Raw genomic sequence first — 22385 nt, 5'->3', positions numbered from 1 at the left:
CCTTGGTCAGATCAACTTTGTAAAGAGATTCATTCCAGATTTTTCATGAATCATCTCTCCTTTGCAAGCCATGATTAAAAAGAACTCAAATTTTAAATGGGGCCAAGATGGACACAAAGCATTCAACCTGATTAAACAAGCTATTGTTAATGCTCCATCGTTAGAAACTCCGAATTTTTAAGAGCCTTTTATTTTATATACATTTGCCTCAGATAGGTCATATGCTGCGATTATCACTCAAGAAAATCAAGAAAAAGCGGAAGCCCCAATTGCGTTTTTCAGTTCAAATTTACAAGATTCTGAATTAAATTATTCAGACATGGAGAAACAGGCTTATGCTGTTTTCAAGGCAGTCAAATACTTCAGACCTTTCTTACTCAAAATCCATACTAAAATTATAGTACCATTTCCAGCGGTAAGAAACCTTCTAATACAGAAGGTTGTGGGTGAGAAAAGGACCAATTGGGTTATTGCCTAATAGGAATATGACATTGAGATTAAACCAGCAAACATTGTAAGAGGCCAAGGTTTCTACAAAATGCTGGCTGGAGCATCACAAATTTCTGAAATTCCATCTGTAGAGGTACAAATATGCGAGGTAAGCCTAAACAATGCAGAGTCATTATACACTAATATCATTTATCATCTTAAGAACGGGTATGCTCCTTCACACCTTGATCATACTAAGAAAAGAGCTCTAAGGTTGAAAGCCAAACAATATCAGCTCATAAATGATATTCTTTTTAGAAAAAATTATGATTCTGTTCTTCTTAGGTGTCTTGAGAAATCTGAAGCTGAAAACGTTTTGCAGGAACTCCACGATGGGCCAGCAAGCGAACACTATGCTGGAGATGCTACTGCACATAAAATCTTGCACGCAGGATATTACTGGCCCACATTATTTAAAGACTCACACAGTTACGTGAGGAAATGTCAAGTCTGCGAAACTACTGCTGGAAGACAAAAGAAGCCATCCTTGCCATTACAGCCGGTTAGCATTGACCAACCTTTCAGTCAGTGGGGATTGGAAATAATAGGTGAGATCGTTCCTCACTCTTCTAAGCAGCATAGATACATCCTCACAGCAACAGAGTATTTTACTAAGTGGGTAGAAGCAGTTCCACTCAAGACGGCTAATGCTGAAAATATCATTGAGTTCATATATCAATTTATAATCACCAGGTTTGGATTGCCTTCCGCTTTAATGTTTGATAATGCATCATACTTTTCTGGAAATGCAATGACTGAATTTGCACTTAAAAGAGGATTCAAACTTAAATATTCAGCCAATTATTACCCACAAGGCAACGGGTTAGCTAAGTCCACAAATAAAAACCTAATCAGGATTATCAAAAGAACAATTGACCAAAATCATAAAAATTGGCATAAGGCTTTGATATATGCTTTATGGGCAAACTGAATAACACAAAGAGCTTCTATCGACACTTCTCCCTTTAATTTAGTTTATGGGAAAGAAGTGGTTCTTCCGACTCATCTAGCAATTCCCTCTTTGTCTCTAGTTCAATACATTGATGAAGTACCCACTTCCTCCTTACAGCTAAGACAAATGGAAATAATCAAATTAGAAGAACAACGAGAACAGGCTAGGAAAATGCATGCTCATCATCAAGCACTAGTAAAATCCTCTTTTGATTCAAACATAATGACCAGAAAAGACTTTCAGATGGGAGACTTAGTTTTAAAATGGGACAAGGATCATGAAGAGAAAGGCAAACATACAAAATTTCAAAGAATGTGGCTTGGTTCTTTTCAGATTGTAGAAGTCATAGGTCCATCAACGTTTGTGTTATAGGATTAAACAGGTAAGAGAGACTCTTTGCCTGTTAACGGACAAATTCTCAAGAAATATTTTCCATAGAAGATTATTCTTCTATTTTTTGTAGAGTAGTGATTTTTCTTTTCACAATAAAACCAGTTGTGAGTAGTTACATTAGGCATTTACAAAAAAGACACCAGTTCTCTTTCAGAGTTTGAGCTTTTCGCTTGTATAAATAGAAAATCTTTTGGAAAATTGATCTCTATTATTGACAGATATAGTTAAAGACTCTAGCCTAGAGATGATACTAGTTTCAACTTCAAAAAAGTTTGATGAAAACAACCTTTAGTGAAGAAATTGTTTTATCTCAGTACAATGAAAGGTATAAATAACAAAATAAAGATTCTCTGTAGAACAGTTGTTTCCAAAAACTCTATTATTGTCGTTCAGAGCTATCTTAAGGAAACAATGACTTCCTCCCTGCTAAGGAAATCACAACTTTCAGAGGAACAACCCAAGGATACACTTTATCTTGAAGAATAAGAGGTCTCATCACGAGTCGGCTTATCATAATCACAGATATTATAACTTGCTGACTTTGCCAATACTGTACACCACAACAGGGTAATGACTAAAGATTGTTGAAATCAAAATACATGGGGTCTCATCACGAGCCAGCTTGTTCAGCAAAGTTATAAATCTAGTGAATAACTGTGTCATAATTTTGCTACCAAACCAAGACATTGTTCTTTAAGAGTAAAAAAGAAAATCAAAGCAATAAGTGTGGATATGGAGTTCTCTTTGAAAAGTTGTAGGCTGCCTTAAGTAGGATACAGGATCATTGCTGGGTAACAGGTAACCCTGTTGAGGCTATAAACGCCTGCTGGCAGTAGAGGCTCTACCTACGACAAATGGGCATATTTAAAACTGGTTTACAGAGAAGACTTTGTTTTATCTTTACAAGACCAAGTAATGACTTATATAAATACAAGGACTAGCCTGAGGAAGCAAATAATCAAAGTGGAAAACAGTTGAAACAAAATATCATAGACAGGTTAGAGCATAATGTACTTTATCTTTCCATAATAAAGTTTAATTTTCTGAAAAATTTTCTGTTTTGGAAGTTTAGAAAATTCAATAGAAAAAACAGAGATAACCGGTTCTTCCTAGTGAATCGCCAATTGCTGTGGCCACCAACAACCCCCCTCCTTATTTAGTATTAGCAATAACACTATGTAAGTGGGGACCCTTAGTCAAAAAATTCAAAAAAATTAATTAGTGCTCATATATGTTACTCCTTAAGAAACATCACATTGCGCAAAGAATGATAGGGTATTTCCTTATGAGTCAAAATGATGAAATGCGAGATTGCGACACGAACTCTATCGCATCGCATGAATTAAGAAAAACTCATGTTGGAAAACCTTAAAAAATCACCGATATGCGATATCACATATCGTATCTCGCAAAAATGCATAAAAGACACATAACGATTTAACGATTAAGTGATCTGTGATCTTGCGATACTGCGATCTGCGATCTTGCGATAGCGCGATCAAGCAACCTTGCGATAGACAATGAAATTTCGGTAATGCGATACAGCGAAATGCGATACTGTGATCTGTGATCTTGCGATAGCGCGACTAAGCAACATTGCGATAAACGATGAAATTGGGGTAATGCGATACAGTGAAATGCGATACTACGATGCAGATCACAAAAACATTCCATCACAGATTTTCCTGGCTCAATATTCAACAAAAAGATTTCCATAAACTAAGAACTGGTTACGCTCTTTAATGATAATTAAATTATATGCCAGTTGTTAATAAAATATGGTTTTGTGTTGTTCGAAGAGCCAGTTCACGTCAGGTGGCGTGTTTTTACATATCCGTAGCATTTAAAGCTTTCCTGTCGTTATTTATTATCATTACTCTCTCCTCACTTGTGAACTGTAGGAACGAAAAACAAAAGTTACACAAAGCAATGTGCAGGAAGCTATGAGAAAAAAGGGTAAATCTCCAATGTTCAAAGACAGAGAAAAGACGCCCTCATAAACAGATACCGCATGCAACAGAACCGCAGATTCACAGCATGTTGTTGAGCCATCCATTACAGATCTTTCATATACAACCATGGTTGAATGAGTACTGAAGAATGCTGATATCAACAGGCAGTTTAATGCTCAGGGTCAAGAGCTCACAAGGACATTATTTTTACAAATTTTGAAGCTTTATACCTGATAAAGATGAAGAGGCGCAAAAGGAGAAAAACGCATCAGAGAAGCCCGGATCAAAGAACGGAGGCAGTTTCCGATGCGCGATTAGCACCTAGCGCTAATCACGCATCGCTGAGAAAATTGTTCGAGAAGGAAAGCCTCTAACTGCTCAGTCACCTGTAAGCCCGAAAAGTGCAAGAAAGCAATGGTAAAAAACAAACTGGAAATAGAAAGAAAAGGCAGAAGCAATCCAAAGGGTTAACCAAGTTGAACTGAGATTATTACTGGACATACGCGGTAAAGTCACATAGTCAGAGGATGACTCTCGAGTATATCATCGATTTTGCTGAGAAGATGGTGCCAGCTCTTACCAATTCTGTTTGCTTAGCTCAACCAAAAGCAGAAGACAGCCAGCCGACTCTACCCAGGCAAATACTGAATGCTTGCAACGTTAAGGAGCAAATGCAGAAATAGTTAGATATTAGATTTAATTTTTAGAAATAGTTTTGTTTTATTTTTGCTTAGAAAAAGGGCGGTCATTTAAATCGTATCCTGAATCTATGTAATTAAGTTATTAAGTTAGTAGTATTTAAACCCTTCTCATACATTTAGAGAAGGGTCCAGAAATTTATCAAAAACTTGTCCTCAGAACATGCACTTTTGCACCCTTAGAGGAGGTTTTGGTGAATGAATGGAACAGGATTTGTTGATGTTTGCATTTGATGTCTGCTACTAATGTTGCACTTCTGTACTCTTAGTGGATGTTAGAGCAAGGAGAGATAAACCATTGTCGCTTGAAGCTTATGAGTAGGACTAGTCATAAATGGTACTTTTATCTCTTGACCATTTCTGCTTATATGTTAAAGTGATATACAGTTTTTAGTTGTTTATGTATTATTGCATGAATGCCTGAGTTATCATTTGGCACTTTTGTATGGTGATAGCTATTTATTTATGCTTAATGTATGAATAGTTCATTATGCGATATGTTTTTCACAACTGTTTCATCTAACTTTTTATGCGAAGTGGTTCATCTTTATTGATTTCCTTTCTTATAATAACTTAATGATCTTTATTACTAGTTGTTATTTGAAATCTTTTTAGATCGCATAATAGAAGAATTACATCTCAGGTTAGTATAGACTTAGATGTTGCTGCTTATTAGATTACAATAGCATAGCATTAGATTAAAATTAGAATTAAAATATCTTAATTAGGAACTGTTAGACCAGGAACATCAAATTCTACACACACACACTCATAGATTGGAAAATTGGTCCCATATCCCCAGTCGGACCCGCTATACCAAACGGATAAGGAGCTGCCAACCAAGGTCTGGACCGAGCGGGTATCCCCTTTGTCGTAGACCCAATTTTTGGGGCTTCAACAAGAAGATAAGCAGGCTCCTTAGTGGGTGAAATATGTGGTACATAAAGATCAGGAGGTTCAACCTATTTAGGGGTAACAGGTTCACAGAGAAAAGTTTCACTTGGTATAGGATAAATTGGTGCAAGTTCATTAGGCACAATATATCATAGTTCAGGATCTCCATTGGTTACTTTAGATCCTTCCTCACCAGGAGGAGAGGCACCAATTAAGGTTTTTCCCATTGTTGGGTAGCCAAATTAGCATACAATTTGACCCCATTTTCACCTTTATCCACATTTTGTCACCTCATTTCATCACATTATCATTATATTTCCATTACCATATGGGTTCATATTTTCATTTTCCAAAGTTATTTATTTTATGTATTTAAAGTGAATTTATGATTAAAAGTTAGAAAAATAACATGTATTTTCTTATACCTAAAGGTGGAATGAGTTTGGTGACATGTGTAGGTGATTTGGAAGGTTCCAAGACACTCTTATGTGGCCTCCAAGACTCAAATTTGAATTCTCTTGAAGATTTGAAGGAGATTTGTGATAGGGGTCAAGCATATTTCATGGAGAAAAATCATGGATAAAGGAATATGTGTCTCATATTGGTTGTAACCATGTGATGAATTAGTGGATCTTAATGAGTTAGTTGCTTATGTTTTTGTATAAATAGGAGTACCTCCTCCATTCCAAAAGAGAGGACTCTTGGAGCATGTATCCAACTTATGATGGAATAGAATAAAGCTTCATTTTACATAAATTTCCATTCTGTAGTTTTAGATATAAATTGTCTTAATGTAGTATATGGAATAGCCTGTCACTTTGTTCTTAAGAGAATTGAGCTCACTCTAAAAGGATCAAAGAAACATTTTATTTCATAATAGATCTTATTTCATTTAATTGCTTAGATGTTTGAGAATTTGTTTGTGATTGATGAATGGGTTTTAATTAAAATCTAATTAGCATATGAGGGAACAACCAAGGGTCTAAGTTAGGCTCTCTCTCTATTTGATTTGCACGATAATTGAAATTCATTCTTTTGCTTTTAAGTTTCAAATTATTTCATTTATTATGCTTATGAATGAATCTTAGTTTAGTTTGGATCAGTATACAAGGGGACAATCAACGGACTAAGTTAGTCTCTCTCTATTTGAATCTGAACAACAATTCATTCTCTTGTCTCTATTTCAAGTTTCTGGTTTTATGTAATCAATGATTTCTTTTCAACCTATAATACTATAGGGAAGGACAACTAGGACCTCCTCAATTAAGAGTCTCTTCCCTTGCATATTATATTGAATCATAAATCATTTAGTTAGACATAGAGTTAGTTGCCTACTCCTGCATATATTTTGCTGGCATCATCACAAGCTTACGAGTATCCCTGGTTGATAATTTAATGAAAGAAATTTAAGAAATTAAATTTCCCAACATTTTGGCACCGTTGCCGGGGATGGTGCTAAAGGATTAGGCATTAGGAATTTAATTCAGTACCAATATTTTTCTTTGGAAAAACTAACTCATGTTGAAAGGATGACTTGGTGATAGCAAGATCTTAGTAACATGGGGAAGTGTACATAGGAGTTAGCTTTGAATCTCATTTTTAACTGCATATTTAAATCATGATAAATAGGATGCATAAATTTCAATCAGTCTTTTCACTATAATAGTTTCGAACTAATCAATTTATGGACAGGAGATCTAGAATAATATTCACACATTTGGAGGAAAGACAAGAGAATGAGGACTACATTGAAGATTGGTTTCAAAAGGTGACTAGGCCACAACATTCTTCCATTCTTCAATGAATCCTAGCATTTAATCCAAATGTGCAATTGATCTCTCATATCCTTGTAAACATTCAGGTATATTTTTCACATTTGGATGTGAGCATACTAGATATTTTGATCCGTAAATGGCTTCATTGGAAATACTCCTACACTTAAAAACAAAAGAAAAATCTCATTCTCAAAATAGAATAGTATAGAATAGGAAAATAAAACCAAGCTTGGAGAGTTTTTTTTAAGTTTTTTATTTTCAAATTTGATTTCATTTTCTTGGAAATTTTGGTGGTGCAGTAAGAGCCACCTCATTCACTAACCATTGGCAGGAAGATCTACAATCAAAGGGATATTTGTGAAGAAGGAAAACAAGTGGAGTTTAGAAAGTTAAAATTTGAGGTTTGAAATCAAATTCTTCTTATATTTCTTTTCAAATTTCAGATTTCAATTACATAAAGAATTCATAAGTATGTTCTCATCATACGCTTTGTGTGACCTGGAGGATCAGAAAAATGATTTCATGTTAGTATATCTTTTATTAAAAAAAACATTATTTTTTTAAAATAATAAAAATAAATAAAAACACAAAAACGAAAATGAGAATAAAGTAAACAAATAAAAATTCATGGAAGCCAAGGAAACAAATTGTTGCAAATGCTATGTGTGATTTTGAAAAAATGAAAGATAGTTGTGCATTGTCATGATTAAAAACAAAAAAAAAATGAATTTCACCCAGCAGTTAATCAAGCAGAGGCCAAATTCGCAAAGATTAAAAACGTCATTTTTAAAATGAACTTTGTGACCAAATGAAAGCGAATCTAAAAAATCTAAAACATGGGGGTTTTCTCAAAACAGGGTGAATTATGTTTACTGTGAAATATTTTCGCAAAATTCGTAACCATTTGAGAGATTTTCAGGGTTCTCTAAAGTGTTATTTGTGAGGTTTCGTGAAAAAAATGGTTTTTCAATTAAATGTAGCCAGTAGCCAAGGCCAAAGCCATCCATTGGCTCAGCCACAGAGCCATGGCCAGCCACCCAGTAGTGTTGCCAAGCTGCAGAGAAAAAAAAAAATCAATAAATTTTAAAAAATTGATAAAAAAAATTAATAATTAAATAACAAAAAAAGATAAATTATTTAAAAAAAAAATTCTTACTACAAAGATGAGATTTTCTCCATGCTTACAACCTGCAATAAAAATAATATATAAAAAAATCATAAACATTTCCCAAGCTTTTATAAAATAAAAATTGGTTAAAGAATCCATTTTCTAGGCAAAAAGGATGAATTCAAAATATATGAAAAATAATTTGGCAAATACTTTGGAATTCCATTTTCCTAAAAATATTGGAAATGATGAATTCAAAAGATATGAAAAATAATTTGGCAAATATTTTGGAATTTCATTTTCCTAAGAATCTCAGAAAGGATGAATTCAAAAGATATGAAAAATGATTTGGAAAATATTTTTGAATCATATTTCCTAAAAATCTTGGATTTAGATTGGCCACTTGTCAAGTTGTTGTTTCAATTTTCATTTTAGAATAATTAAAACTTTGAAAATTCAATTAAATTTATAAATGTGACTTGTGATTTATTAGTAAGTCATTTAAATTACATAATGGAGGTCATGAGTTCAAATCTTGTAGGGATTGGTATTTGTTAATTATTCTTCAATTTTGACACAACATTAATTAAAAAACAATTTTTCCGCCACATGGCAACACAACATTGACCAATATTGCACATTCACTGCCACATCATCAGTAAACATGTCACATCATCCATTTTCCATGTCACCCACTGCCACATCACTATTACACAATCACCCTCCATCTTCCAGCTCATTTTTCAACACTGAAAATGGATCAAGAAGAAGAACGATAAAGGTGCTCCATCTACAGGATTATTGGTTTACAAATTTCCTTGAAGAGAATCCTGTATACATGCATTTTTGTTTCATAAAGTATTTTTATATGATCATGTTTCTTTGAGTCTTGTAGGTACAGAAGCCAATGACATCACAAACTGGAAAATTTTATGTCATGGCTTAGCCAAAGAAGATAGATAATATTTTTAGATGCAGGAAGGGCGCAATCTTGCAACTGAGAAACCTTATGACAATCTTCACTGTTTCACACAAATTTCAAATAAGCACAACTTTCTCATAAGACATTGGATTTTGACGATTCAAGTGTCATTGGAAAGATCTCAATGAGATCTATAGAATGAGAAATATATCATCAGAATTTGAAATAGTTAAAGAAAGAAGAAATTGCTGACAAGATATAACAGGTAAAATGAGGCACTAGTTTCGACACAGGTATAAATTCTTCTGGTTTTTCTTTCATGAATTTGTTTTATTAGTACCAATTCTCAGTTTTTTTTGTAAATTTCATAAATATAGAGATTGATCACCTTTTTCTTATGATAGACTTACATTTTATTGTAGAAAAAGTACTAAGTTTTTGTAGGTTCCAGGAAGATAAACAATTGACCACAAGGAAATGTTGTCTTTTAAAGACCCCATTTCAAGCATGAAGACATGCTTTTGGGTAAGAAAAGGGGGAGAATGTCATAATATCTATAAAATCATTGAAAATCCTCTGAAAGACCACATTTATTTCACAAGAATATTATCAAAGCAACAACAATGATGAAAAATCAATGCATGAGAACATGATGTCAGATAAGATCCATTACTTGCAAGCCTTCCAAATGCCGGTGTCTCCATTGCATCCATGCTTCTTCAGTTAATAAAACATTCGCTTAATTTCCCTTTACATTTATCATTGTATTCCTCCCTTTTCAGTAAATAAAACCTTCATTGCATTCTCACTTTTTCAGTCAATAAAGTTTCCTTCACAGTCATTTTCGTGCCTCACTTTCACTAACCTGTAACCCATCAATAAAAACATTCGGCGCCTCTACAAAGTTGATTCATTCCATTTTCATTTCACTTTTCCAAATAAACCTTGATCCACTGCAAAATTTCTCATCCATAATCCTTCAAAATTATTGTTTCATGCTCGAGTTAGATGATGGAGGATTCCTTAAGGCCTCCCGTCTAACAAGTCTTGGCCTATCGACATCAGCACATTATCTAGGTTCAAGGCTAGAGTCCTTAGTAATACCCTGAGGCTTGTATGCCTTAATGATAGGCTCTCTCGCCAGCAATCATGGGAATACACCAATGTCCCTTGATCGTTGGATCTTGAAAGTGGCTCAATATCAGCTCATCTATTCTCCCTTCGCAAGATGTACTTAGGTACCTTGGCACTCATTTTCATTAATGGTGAGTTGCCTTGCATTGGTTAACGACATGCATAAATGGTCAGTAATCCAATGACTTCTCTTCATGCTCGACATCGACACATTTATTCACATGATTAGAATTGTACCGTTGGGTGTTGTAATGACATCATTTCAGAAGTTTGCAGCAGATCAATTTGTCATAACAGCAATAAAGATTCAACCCTTGTCATTAGCAAAAAGAACACAGAAGAAGATCCAAATTCCTTTGTTTACATACTCCATGATCGAACAGCATCAACAGCCACACTCTTCAACATCCACAACTCATGCACATTGAGGGTAAGTGAAGGTATGTGGTTTTCTAATGTTTAGTCATGCAATTCCTTAAAATGCTTAAAATTGTAACTTTGGAAAGTTCCTCACTTCCTTTTTCACATTGTCATATCTCTAGTTGGAAGGGGAATTCATGTTCATACCTCATATTCACATTTCATGATATATCACCTTTCATATTTCATATATGTCATTTATACACATGCCATCCTAACCAACATACTTTTCCAAACAACTACTATTGCATTATGATTCAAAACGTTACATGTTTTGCAAATGATGATCATAGAATGAATGGTTGATTAAATGTTTTCAAAATATTTTGATGCAACACAAACATGACAAAAGTATTGTTACACAAGAACCAATACTAATAAAAATTGGTTTCCACATAAGAACCAACCAAATTAATATGTTGCAATCAAATATTTTTCAAAATGACACTTTGCAAAAGGAACAAAGCTGTCAAATGATTATGCGAAGATGAAATAAGAATTAACATCAGCCAAAGTTCATATGAAAGGAAGACAATTCAAAAGATCAAATCATGATTAAAGTGAATCAATGCAATAGATTGCATGAGAACATGCAATAACTTAAGTTGTGGGGTATGTTGGGCCACCAAACTAGCATACAATTTGACCCCATTTTCACCTTTATCCTCATTTTGTCACCTCATTTCATCACATTATCATTATATTTCCATTACCATATGGGTTCATATTTTCATTTTCCAAAGTTATTTATTTTATGTATTTAAAGTGACTTTATGATTAAAAATTAGAAAAATAACATGTATTTTCTTATACCTAAAGGTGGAATGAGTTTGGTGACATGTGTAGGTGATTTGGAAGGTTCCAAGGCACTCTTATGTGGCCTCCAAGACTCAAATTCGAATTCTCTTGAATATTTGAAGGAGATTTGGGATAGAGTTCAAGCATATTTCATGGAGAAAAATCATGGATAAAGGAATATGTGTCTCATATTGGTTGTAACCGTGTGATGGATTAGTGGATCCCCATTAATGAGTTAGTTGCTTATGTTTTTGTATAAATAGGAGTACCTCCTCCATTCCAAAAGAGAGGACTATTGGAGCATGTAATTCCAACTTATGATGGAATAGAATAAAGCTTCATTTTACATAAATTTCCATTCTATAGTTTTAGATATAAATTGTCTTAATGTAGTATATGGAATAGCTTGTCACTTTGTTCTTAAGAGAATTGAGCTCACTCTAAAAGAATCAAAGAAACATGTTATTTCATAATAGATCTTATTTCATTTAATTGCCTAGATGTTTGAGGATTTGTTTGTGATTGATGAATGGGTTTTAAATTAAAATCTTATTGGCCTATGAGGGAACAACCAAGGGTCTAAGTTAGGCTCTCTCTCTATTTGATTTGCATGATAATTGAAATTCATTCTTTTGCTTTTAAGTTTCAAGTTATTTCATTTATTATGCTTATGAATGAATCTTAGTTTAGTTTGGATCAGCATACGAGGGGACAATCAAGGGACTAAGTTAGTCTCTCTCTCTATTTGAATCTGAACAACAATTAAAATTCATTCTCTTGTCTTTATTTCAAGTTTCTGGTTTTATGTAATCAATTATTTCTTTTCAATCTATAATACTGTAAGGAAGGACAACCAGGACCTCCTCAATTAGGAGCCTCCTCCCTTGCATATTATATTGAATCAGAAATCATTTAGTTAGACATAGAGTTAGTTGCCTACTCGTGCATATATTTTTTTGGCATCATCACAAGCTTACGAGTATCCCTAGTTGATAATTTAATGAAAGAAATTTAAGGAATTAAATTTCCCAACACCCATACCACCATAGGAGACTACTAGAGGGAAGAGAAAGCCAATATGGCTTCGGGATACCCTGAAAGAGGCTCAAGAGGCAGCGGGGAGACCCAAGTGGTCAATTAGGGAGAGTAGACCACCAAAGAGGTTGGGTGGATTTGTACTAGATGTTGTGGAGACACAACCAAATAGTTTTGAGTAGGTTTCTAGTTATCATATTTGGAAGGATGCCATGGTGGAGTATGCTTCTATCATGAAGAATCATTTCTTGGAGGTAGTTCAACATCTTAATGGTAAGTTAGTGGTGACTTTCAAGTGTCTCTACAAGATCAAACATGTTCTAGATGGAATCATGGAGAAGTTCAAATCTTGGATTATGGCACAAGGGTTGTCACAGGTAGATGGAGTTGACTATGAGGAGACCTTTTCATTGATTTCTCGTTATACATCCATTAGAGAATTGATATCTATAAAATTCAAGATGGGATGGAGGATTCGCTAGATGTATGTGAAGACCGCCTTTCTAAAAAATTTCATTCAGGAAGAGGTGTACATTGAGCATCCTGAGGGCTTTGAGTTCCATGGGAGGAAGCCTCATGTATGTAGGTTGAAGAAATCCTTATATGGAATGAAGCAGGCACTGAGGGAATGGTACGATGGGTTTCTAGAAAAGTGATTCATATTCCAACCTGTACTTGATCTTGGTAGGTAACGATCCACGCATTCTGGTTATGTATGTGGATGACTTGTTTATTAAAGGGGAGGACATACTCGTCCAACACTGCATGAGAGATCTTGCTTCAGAGTTTGATATTGTAACAAACCTAGTCAAAAATCCATGTAATAAAATTAATAAAGGAAATAATAAGACCTTGGTCATGGGACACATATTCCAAGTTGAATGTTGGGCAAAAACATAGTAATGGGATCACTTATGATTAATTAATGGCTATGGAAATTCGGAAAGGAAATGGCTAGGGATTTTGAAAGGAAAACTAGCATTAATGTTAGAAAATTATATATTACAGAGCAATGGAACACATAAAATATATTGCACAAATATAAACACAGAAAAAACATAAAACAAGAGATACATAGATATACGTGGTTCACCCAATTTGGGCTACATCCACAGGAAATAGACAATCTTTCCTTTTATATTATCCATCAAACTAAAGAGATATAACCTACAACAGATTCATTGTAATTCCCTCTTTGTTCTCACACAATATCCTCTCTCTTTCTCACTCAGAATACAGATCTACATAGACATAATACAATTCCCTCATATATAGCGAGGGGTTGCCTTCTAGGGCAAAAAACCCTAAATTAAACATAACTTCTACAGTCAAATCTCTGCCTAATGAACCAACTAGATTAACTATGAAATTACAACATTTTACAAGGCAATTTTACATCTATTTTTTTGCTTCGGGGCGCTTCCCCCAATCCCCCACCAGGGGGGTCTCGTAAAGATCGCTGTCACCCCCCCTCTAGACCCCCCTTGCAGCACAAATATTATGGGTGGCTTTTCCACCACATTGTGAAATAGGTTCCAGTGTGGTGATACCTCTGAATAAAGAAGATAATCAAGCTCCACACCCAACAATCTCCCACTTGGAGACTAATTATAACAACTCCACCGCTACTTCATTTGTTGGACAATGACTCCAATTTGGACCTGGTTGTTTCTCATTTTCTGTTAGACCCCTATACTACTAGTGTAACCCCTTATTGTTATTAGTACAACCCCCTTATTATATTGATCTACCCATGTAGGGCCTATATTGTTAATGTTGTGCCCCATAGAAGTCCACTATTGTTATTATTGTGCCCTTACATTGTTATTGTTATGTCGGCTCTGATTATATTATGACCCCTTAGACTCCTATATATAGAAAAGAGGTCTTTTCATTTGTATAATCCAAGAACTGTTCATTTATGTAATGTAAAGGAGGTTGCCCCCTAGAAGAGGCTGAATTTCTAAGGCATTGATCTATCTTTTCTATCTCTTTGTGAGCTGGTTTCGTAACATTTGGTATTAGAGCTTTGGATTCTATGGTTTCATTGCTCCAAATAGGTCATCGTGGAATTTTCTCTATAACTTTTTTCTGCAATGTTTCAGAAGCAAAAGAAAAGAAACCCATTTGAGACGAAATCACGCTGAACCTCGGATCCAAATTTTAGAGCTTTTCGCACAATATTTGTGAAGATATGATTTGAGGAAGTTGGTCTTTTTGCAAACTCCTGAATTACATTCCAAATAGGTGACCTGGGGAAACTCATCATAACTTTCTCTCTGAGCATCAAATTGAAATTTCATTGGAAGTTACAGAAAGAGGATGGACTATAGTTTCTTGTGTACATTTTTCATATCCAAAGGTCAAAACAGTGACACATGGCATGTTGTACAAGTTTGCTCTACTAAATTAGTCTATAATCAGGACACCGTGGGAGATTTGGCATAACTCTTCCTTGGAAAATTCAATTTTGATTAGACTGGTGGTATTGGTAAGAGGACACATAGGGCTACTGCAGGTCGCAATTTTAGAACTGGAAGAACCGAAATTACAGAGTTATAGGCATTTCAACATCGAGCTCCTAAAATCAAGAAAAGGAGATATGAGGAAGTTTGATGGCAAGGATCCGGTAAATTGGATACTTCAGATGGAGCAATATTTTGATCTAAATGGTGTACCACTATTACAAAAGGTATGTATTGCATCTTCATATTTAGAACCAGATCAATTTTTAGAGTAAAAGGGCTTTGTTACATAGTGGAAAGTAAAATTATGGCAACAAGGAAGTCTACCCCTCACAACTATAAAGACGGAAGTGTTGTTTCTCCTAGCCTTCCACAATATAAAAAGGTTACACCACAATAATTGGAAGAAAAAAGAGAAAAAGGGCTTTGTTACAATTGTGATAGAAAATGCACTAAAGGTCATAAGTGTGCTGAGAAGAAATTATTTTACATAGAGTATGAAGAGGAGAAGGAAAAGGATCGAGAAACATCAAAAGAAGAGGATATATGCCAGGACCCAACCCCAGAGAAAGAAGAAATGAATCAGACCATATCTTGTAAAGCATCGGCAAGAATTACCACTCCTTAATCTCTCAAGATAGAAGGACATATCAAGAAGAAAAAGGTGCAAGAAGTGAAAGATCACATCGAGAAAGAAGAAATGAATCCAACCATATCTTGTAATTCATTGGTCAGAAATACCACTCCTCAAACTATCAAGATAGAAGGACACATCAAGAAGAAAAATGTTCAAGAATTGAAAGATCACATCGAGCATCACGAAATGAATCTGACCATATCTTGTAAAGGATTGGAAGAAATTACCACTCCTTAAACTCTAAAGATAGAAGGACATATCAAGAAGAAAGATGTTCAAGTAGTGAAAGATCACATCGAGCATCAACAACAAGTTCTCCAAGTTTTAAAGGATAACGCCACTTTGGTGTAGAATCGAATGAAACAACAGGTAGATCAACATCGTAGTGAAAAATGTTTTGATGTGGGTGATTGGGTATTTTTACTGCTACATCTCAAGCAAGCTATTTATGAGAAGGAAATGTTGGCAATACTACGTGCACTTAAGAAATGGCGACCTTACTGAATGGGAAGACACTTCAAGCTAAAAATGGATCATGATAGTCTTAAATACTTCTTAGAACAACTATTATCTTTAGAAGAACAGAAAAAATGTGTCACAAATATGTTGGGTTATGACTTTGACATCATCTATAGAAAATGGAAGCAAATTATGTTGCAGATGCACTCTTAAGAAAGGATGAGGATGTGGAAGCATTGTTTTGTGCTATTTCTATTATCCAACCAAATTGGATAAACAAAGCAAGGGATGAATGGAAGAAGGACGAAGAAGTATGGCCACTTATTCAAAAGTTGCAAAAGATCCCAATTCAAACAATATTGCTAGAAATTGAAGAGGAAGGAAAAATCATATTGGAACCTGGAGCAGTCATAGAAACAAGAACCCAACAGCTACAAAATCGATCAATTTCAGAGTATCTCATCAAGTGGAATAACTTACCCACTTAAGATTCCACATGGGAGGACAAGAATTTTATACAGAAGCATCAAGAACTACTCAAGCGTTGAGGAAAACACTTTTTTAAGGAGAGGGCCATGTTAAGCCCCTATACTACTAGTGTAACCCCTTATTTTTATTAGTACAACCCCTTTATTATATTGATGTACCCATGTAGTGCCCATATTGTTACTATTGTGCCCCATAGAAGCTCGCTATTGTTATTATTGTGCTCTTACATTATTATTGTTATGTCGGCTCTAATTATATTATGACCCCTTAGACTCCTATATACAGAAAGGAGGTCTTTTCCTTTGTATCATCCAAGAATTGTTCATTTATGTAATGTAAAGGAGGTTGCCCACTCGAAGAGGCTGAATTTCTAAGGCGTTGATCTATCTTTTCTATCTTTTTGTGAGCTGGTTTCATAACATTTTCATCATCATACTTGAAGACCAATTGAAACTGAGGATAATCTCAGTTTCTCCCTGGTTACAACTTTTGTTAACATATCTGTAGGATTCTAGCTAGTGTGTATCTTTTCCAGCTTCAACTGTCCATCTTCCCACACTGACCGTATGAAATGGTACTTGAGCTGTATATGTTTAGTCTTGGAATGAAATGCAGAGTTCTTTGCAAGATGTATGGCACTCTGATTGTGTTTGTATAACCTTCACAACTCCTTCTTCTTGCCCAATTCATCCAGAAACCTTTGTAACCAAATCATTTCATTACTAGCCTCTATAGTAGCAACATACTCTGATTTCGTTATTGAGAGTGTAACAACACTTTGTAGTTTTGAGACCCAACTGGAAGTTTCTCCACCTATGGTAATCACATACCATGTGGTGCTCCTCTGTTATCTCTATCACTCGCCATATCTGCATCAGCATATCCCTGTAGATTAATGTTTCAACCACCAAAGCATAATGCTTGATTTTTGGTACCTCTCAAATACCTGAGAATCCACTTCACTGCCTTCCAATGTTCTTTTCCTGGATTGTTCATGTACCTGCTTACAACTTCCATTGCATGTACAATATCAGGCCTTGTGCAAACCATTGCATACATTAAGCTTCCAACTGCTGATGCATATGGAACTTTAGACATATAATCCATTTCTTCCTGAGTCTTCGGACATATTACCTTAGTTTGAAATGACTAGCCAAAGGTATACTAATTGGTTTTTCATTCTGAATATTAAACCTTTTCAACACCTTTTGTATGTACTCGCTCTAAGACAATGTTAATTTGTGATTATTCCTATCTCTAGTTATTCTCATACCAAGGATTTGTTTTGCAACACCCAAATCCTTCATTGCAAATGAATTTGCCAATTTTATTTTGAGCACATTTATTTCCTGCATGTTAGAACCTACAACAAGCATATCATCCACATACAATAACAATATAATATAGTTTCCATCATTTTGCCTTTTGAGATAAACACAATGATCAGAGTGACATCTAGTATAACCTTGTTCAGACATAAACCTGTCAAATTTTAGACACCAATGCCTTGGAGCCTATTTTAAGCCATATAAGCTCTTCTTCAACCTGCACACTAGTTTCTCCTTCCCTTTTATCCCATATCCTTGTGGCTACTGCATATATATCTCTTCCTCCAAATCCCTGTGGAGAAAGGTTGTATTTACATCTAACCACTCAAGATGCAAATCTTCAGTTGCTACTAGACTTAAAATAGTTATGATTGAATTCATTTTAACAACAGGAGAAAATATCTCATCAATGTCTATACAATTTTCCTTTGCAAACCCCTTCACCACAAGTCTAGATTTATACCTTTTTCTACCTCCACTTTCTTCCTTCAACCTGTAAACCATTTATTTTGCAATGTTGTTTTACCTGCAAGAAACCTGAATAAGTCCCAAATCTGGTTATGTGCTAAGGAGTCCATCTCTTCTTTCATGTCTTTCTCCCACTTCTTCTTGGTTTCTACCAACACTGCTTCTTCATAAAATTTTGGTTCACCACAATCAATCAACAATACATAATATAATGAAGGAGAGTATCTTTCAAGGGGTCTACTTATCCTGGTAGATATTCTAACACCACTTTCAGGTGTTTGAGGTGCTTGTTGTTTTTTTGGTTGTTGTCGTTGTTCTGGTTGTTGATCATTATGATTTTCAGGCACCATCACTTTTTCTATGATCTCATCAAGCACTATGTATTCTATGTTTTCTTTTTCATGTTTCTTTTCCTGGAGTTGATCCTTACACAAAACCTTTTCATTGAATATGACATTTCTGCTTCTAATGATTTTGTGTTTTTTATAACCATAAAAGTGATAATGAAAATCATTAACACCATATCCAATAAAGTTACATTTCTTTGAGTTTGCATCAAGATTTGTTCTATTTCTTTATTAATGCGAACAAAGGTTTCACAACAAAAATTCTTTAAAAATGAGTAGTTCACCTTTTTACCTATCCATACCTCCTAAGGAATACCACCATCCAAGGAACTTGAAGGTCCCCTATTTATTAGATAATAACAGTATCTACAACATCTGCCCAAAATTGTAAAGGAAATCCTTCATGCAATCTCATGCACCTTGCATGCTCCATGATTGTCTTGTTCATCCTTTTTGAGACACCATTTTCTTGTGGTGTTCCTAGAACTGTCTTCTCTCTGTGAATTACATTCTCTGAATAGTACCTATCAAACTCTTTGCTACAATATTCCCCTCCATTGTCTGATCTGAGACACTTCAACCTTTTTTCTATCTCATTTTCAACCAAATCTTTCCATTTCTTGAAAGTATCAAATACATCAGATTTATTTCGAATACAATAAATCCAAGTTTTTCTAGTTGCATCATCAATAAAAGTAACATAATAACGAGAGCCACCACAAGATGATACCTGAGAAGGTCCCCATACATCTGTATGCACAAGATCTAATTTTTCACTCTTCTTTTCTTTCCCAACTCTGAGGAATTTGAATCTCTTTTGTTTTCCATAAACATAACTCTCACATAATTTTAAATCAACATGTTTCAAACCTGGAAACAAATTTATGGAGTGAATAATCTACATCCCCTTTTCACTCATGTGCCCAAGCCTATGATGCCACAATGTCGTATCTTCTCTTGTAGAGGTTAAAGCATTAACATAATTAGAAATACCATTGCATAAATACAATGTACCAACCTTTTCTCCTTTTGCTATTACCAGGGCTCCTTTAGTGACCTTCCAGGTTTTATCTATAAAAGTAGTTACACAACCTTCACCTCCCAACTTCCCTATTGAAATTAGATTTTCTTCAGATATGGAACATGTCTTACCTCCTTCAATAGCCATTTATTTCCATTCTATTGTTTTATGAAAACTGTACCCATTCCAATGATTTTACATGGTTTATCATCACCCAATTGAACCTGTCCAAAATCTCCTTGAACATAATCATGAAAATGTTTCCTATCAGGTGTGGCATGGAATGAGGCCCCTGAATCTACCACCCAGGCATCAATAATATTTTCTAATGAAAGAATCAAAGCATCTTGCAACACATCACCTATCACATTCGCTTCATGATTGTTTTCTTGTTGTGTGTCTCCTTCTTTTCCCTTCCGAGACTTGCAGTCTTTCTTCAGGTGTCATTTATTCCCACATTTACAACACACTATCCCCGATCTATACTTGGATCTGCATTTTCTTGACTTACTACGATATCCTGGGCTCTTTCCTCTTTCCATTTTTCTTCCCCTAGTCTCTACAGTCAAAGCATTACCTAATGTCTCACTGGAGCTTTTCCATCACATTTCCTCGCTAAGGATTGCATCGACAACATCATCAAACTTTAAAGTACTATATCCAGAGATAGAGTTATTAATGTACATAACTAAACCATTCAAACTTTCTGGAAATGATCATAGAAATAATAGAGCCCTAACTTCATCATCAAAAGTTACCCCTACAGAACTTAACTGACTGGTAATTGTATTAAATTCATTTAAATGATCAGCAACAGATCCACCTTCTGACATCTTCATACTAAATAAACACTTCATAAGGAGTACCTTATTTGAGGCCGAAGGTTTTTCATATAGTTTGGCCAATGCCAACATTAAACCCTCTATTGTTGTTTCCATTGAAATATTAAAGGCTGCCAACACCACTAGGCACAACCGTATTGTTCCAAGTGCCTTTCTATCGAGAATATCCCATTCTGTGTCTGTCATACTCGTTGGCTTCTTTGTCTTTCCACTCAATGGTTGGTACAGATCTTTCTAGTACAAATAATCTTCAATCTGCATCTTCCATAGCCAGTAGTTTTGGCCATTAAAGTTTTCGACCCTAAACCTACCATCTTCTACCATTACTCCCACGCAAACTAGGAACCCTTCTCTCCTGTGAGTTTATCAACCAAATAAACCTTAGGCTCTGATACCAGTTGTTAGAAATTATATAACAGAGCAATGGAACACATAAAATATATTGCAGAAATATAAACACAGAAAACACATAAAACAAGAGAGACACAGATATATGTGGTTCACCCAATTTGGGCTACGTCCACGAGAAACAACCAATCCTTCCTTTTGTATTATCCAGCAAACTGAAGAGATAGAACATACAACGGATCCGTTGTAATTCCCTCTTCATTCTCACACAATATCCTCTCTCTTCTCACTCAAAAATATAGATCTACATAGACACAATACAATTCCCTCATATGTAGTGACGGGTTTCCTTCTAGGGAAAAAACCCTAAATTAAACATAACTTCTACAATTGTATCTCTGCCTAATGAGTGGCCCAGATTGACTACAAAATTACAACATTTTACAAGGTAATTTTACATCTATTTTTAGCTTCAGGGCCGCTGCTCCCCATCCCCCACCGGGGGGGCTCCTAAAGATTGTTGTCTCCCCCACTTGGACCCCCCCTTGCAGCGCAAATATTAGGGGCGGCATTGCTGCCATATTACAAACTAGGGTCCAATGCAGTGATACCTTTGAATAAACAAGATAATCAAGCTCCACACCCAACAATTAATTGGCATTTCTGTTTATGAAAATAAGGGAAATTATAAGAAAAGGAAGTTGAAAGGTCACAAGTTGTATGTGAGGAGTAAAATAAAGGAAAATAATGGAAAATTTAAGAAAATAGAGGCCTCATTAATAAAAAGGCTTCTGAGGATCATTTCATAGTTTTTTTTTCAATTTGGATTTTTGCCAGTCTAGTTTTGGAGCTCTCATTTTCTACTCTCTGTCAGACCAGGAGGTAACTCCTCAAATCAGAACTCATATTATTCATTCAGGTTGTTCATTATTACAAGAGGGAATGACTGTTTGGTTCATCTCCTGATGACTCTCTATATTCTCTATTATTTATTTACATTAATTATCGATGTACACACAATTCCTCTAATTAGGTTTCAACATCCCCCCCTTAATCTGAAGGGATGTTGGTGAGTCCAAGCATCGTTCTGAATCTTTCATGCTTTTCTCTTCCAAGTTCTTTGGTGAAGATGTTTGCAATTTTCTCATTACTGGAACAATGGCAGACATGGATTGTTTTGGCCTCAACATGATGTTGAATCAAATGATATTTAGTATTGATTTGCTTTGTTCGATCATGGAACTTTGGGTTCTTGGCCAAATTTATTGCAGAGGTATTGTCAATCATGAGTGGAGTTGATTGTACTTGTTTTACCTGCAAATCTTCAATAATTTTCCTGAGCCACACAATTTCTTTTGTTTCCTGAGCTGCTTCCACATATTCTGCCTCTATTGTGGAATATGCTACAACT

This window comes from Pinus tabuliformis, chromosome 7 (genome assembly GCF_031772625.1).
Source record: "Pinus tabuliformis cultivar Carrire ecotype Pingquan chromosome 7, CPIR1, whole genome shotgun sequence".
NCBI lineage: Eukaryota > Viridiplantae > Streptophyta > Pinopsida > Pinales > Pinaceae > Pinus > Pinus tabuliformis.
The sequence above is the reverse complement of the archived record's forward strand: the minus strand, read 5'-3'. Positions refer to the sequence as shown.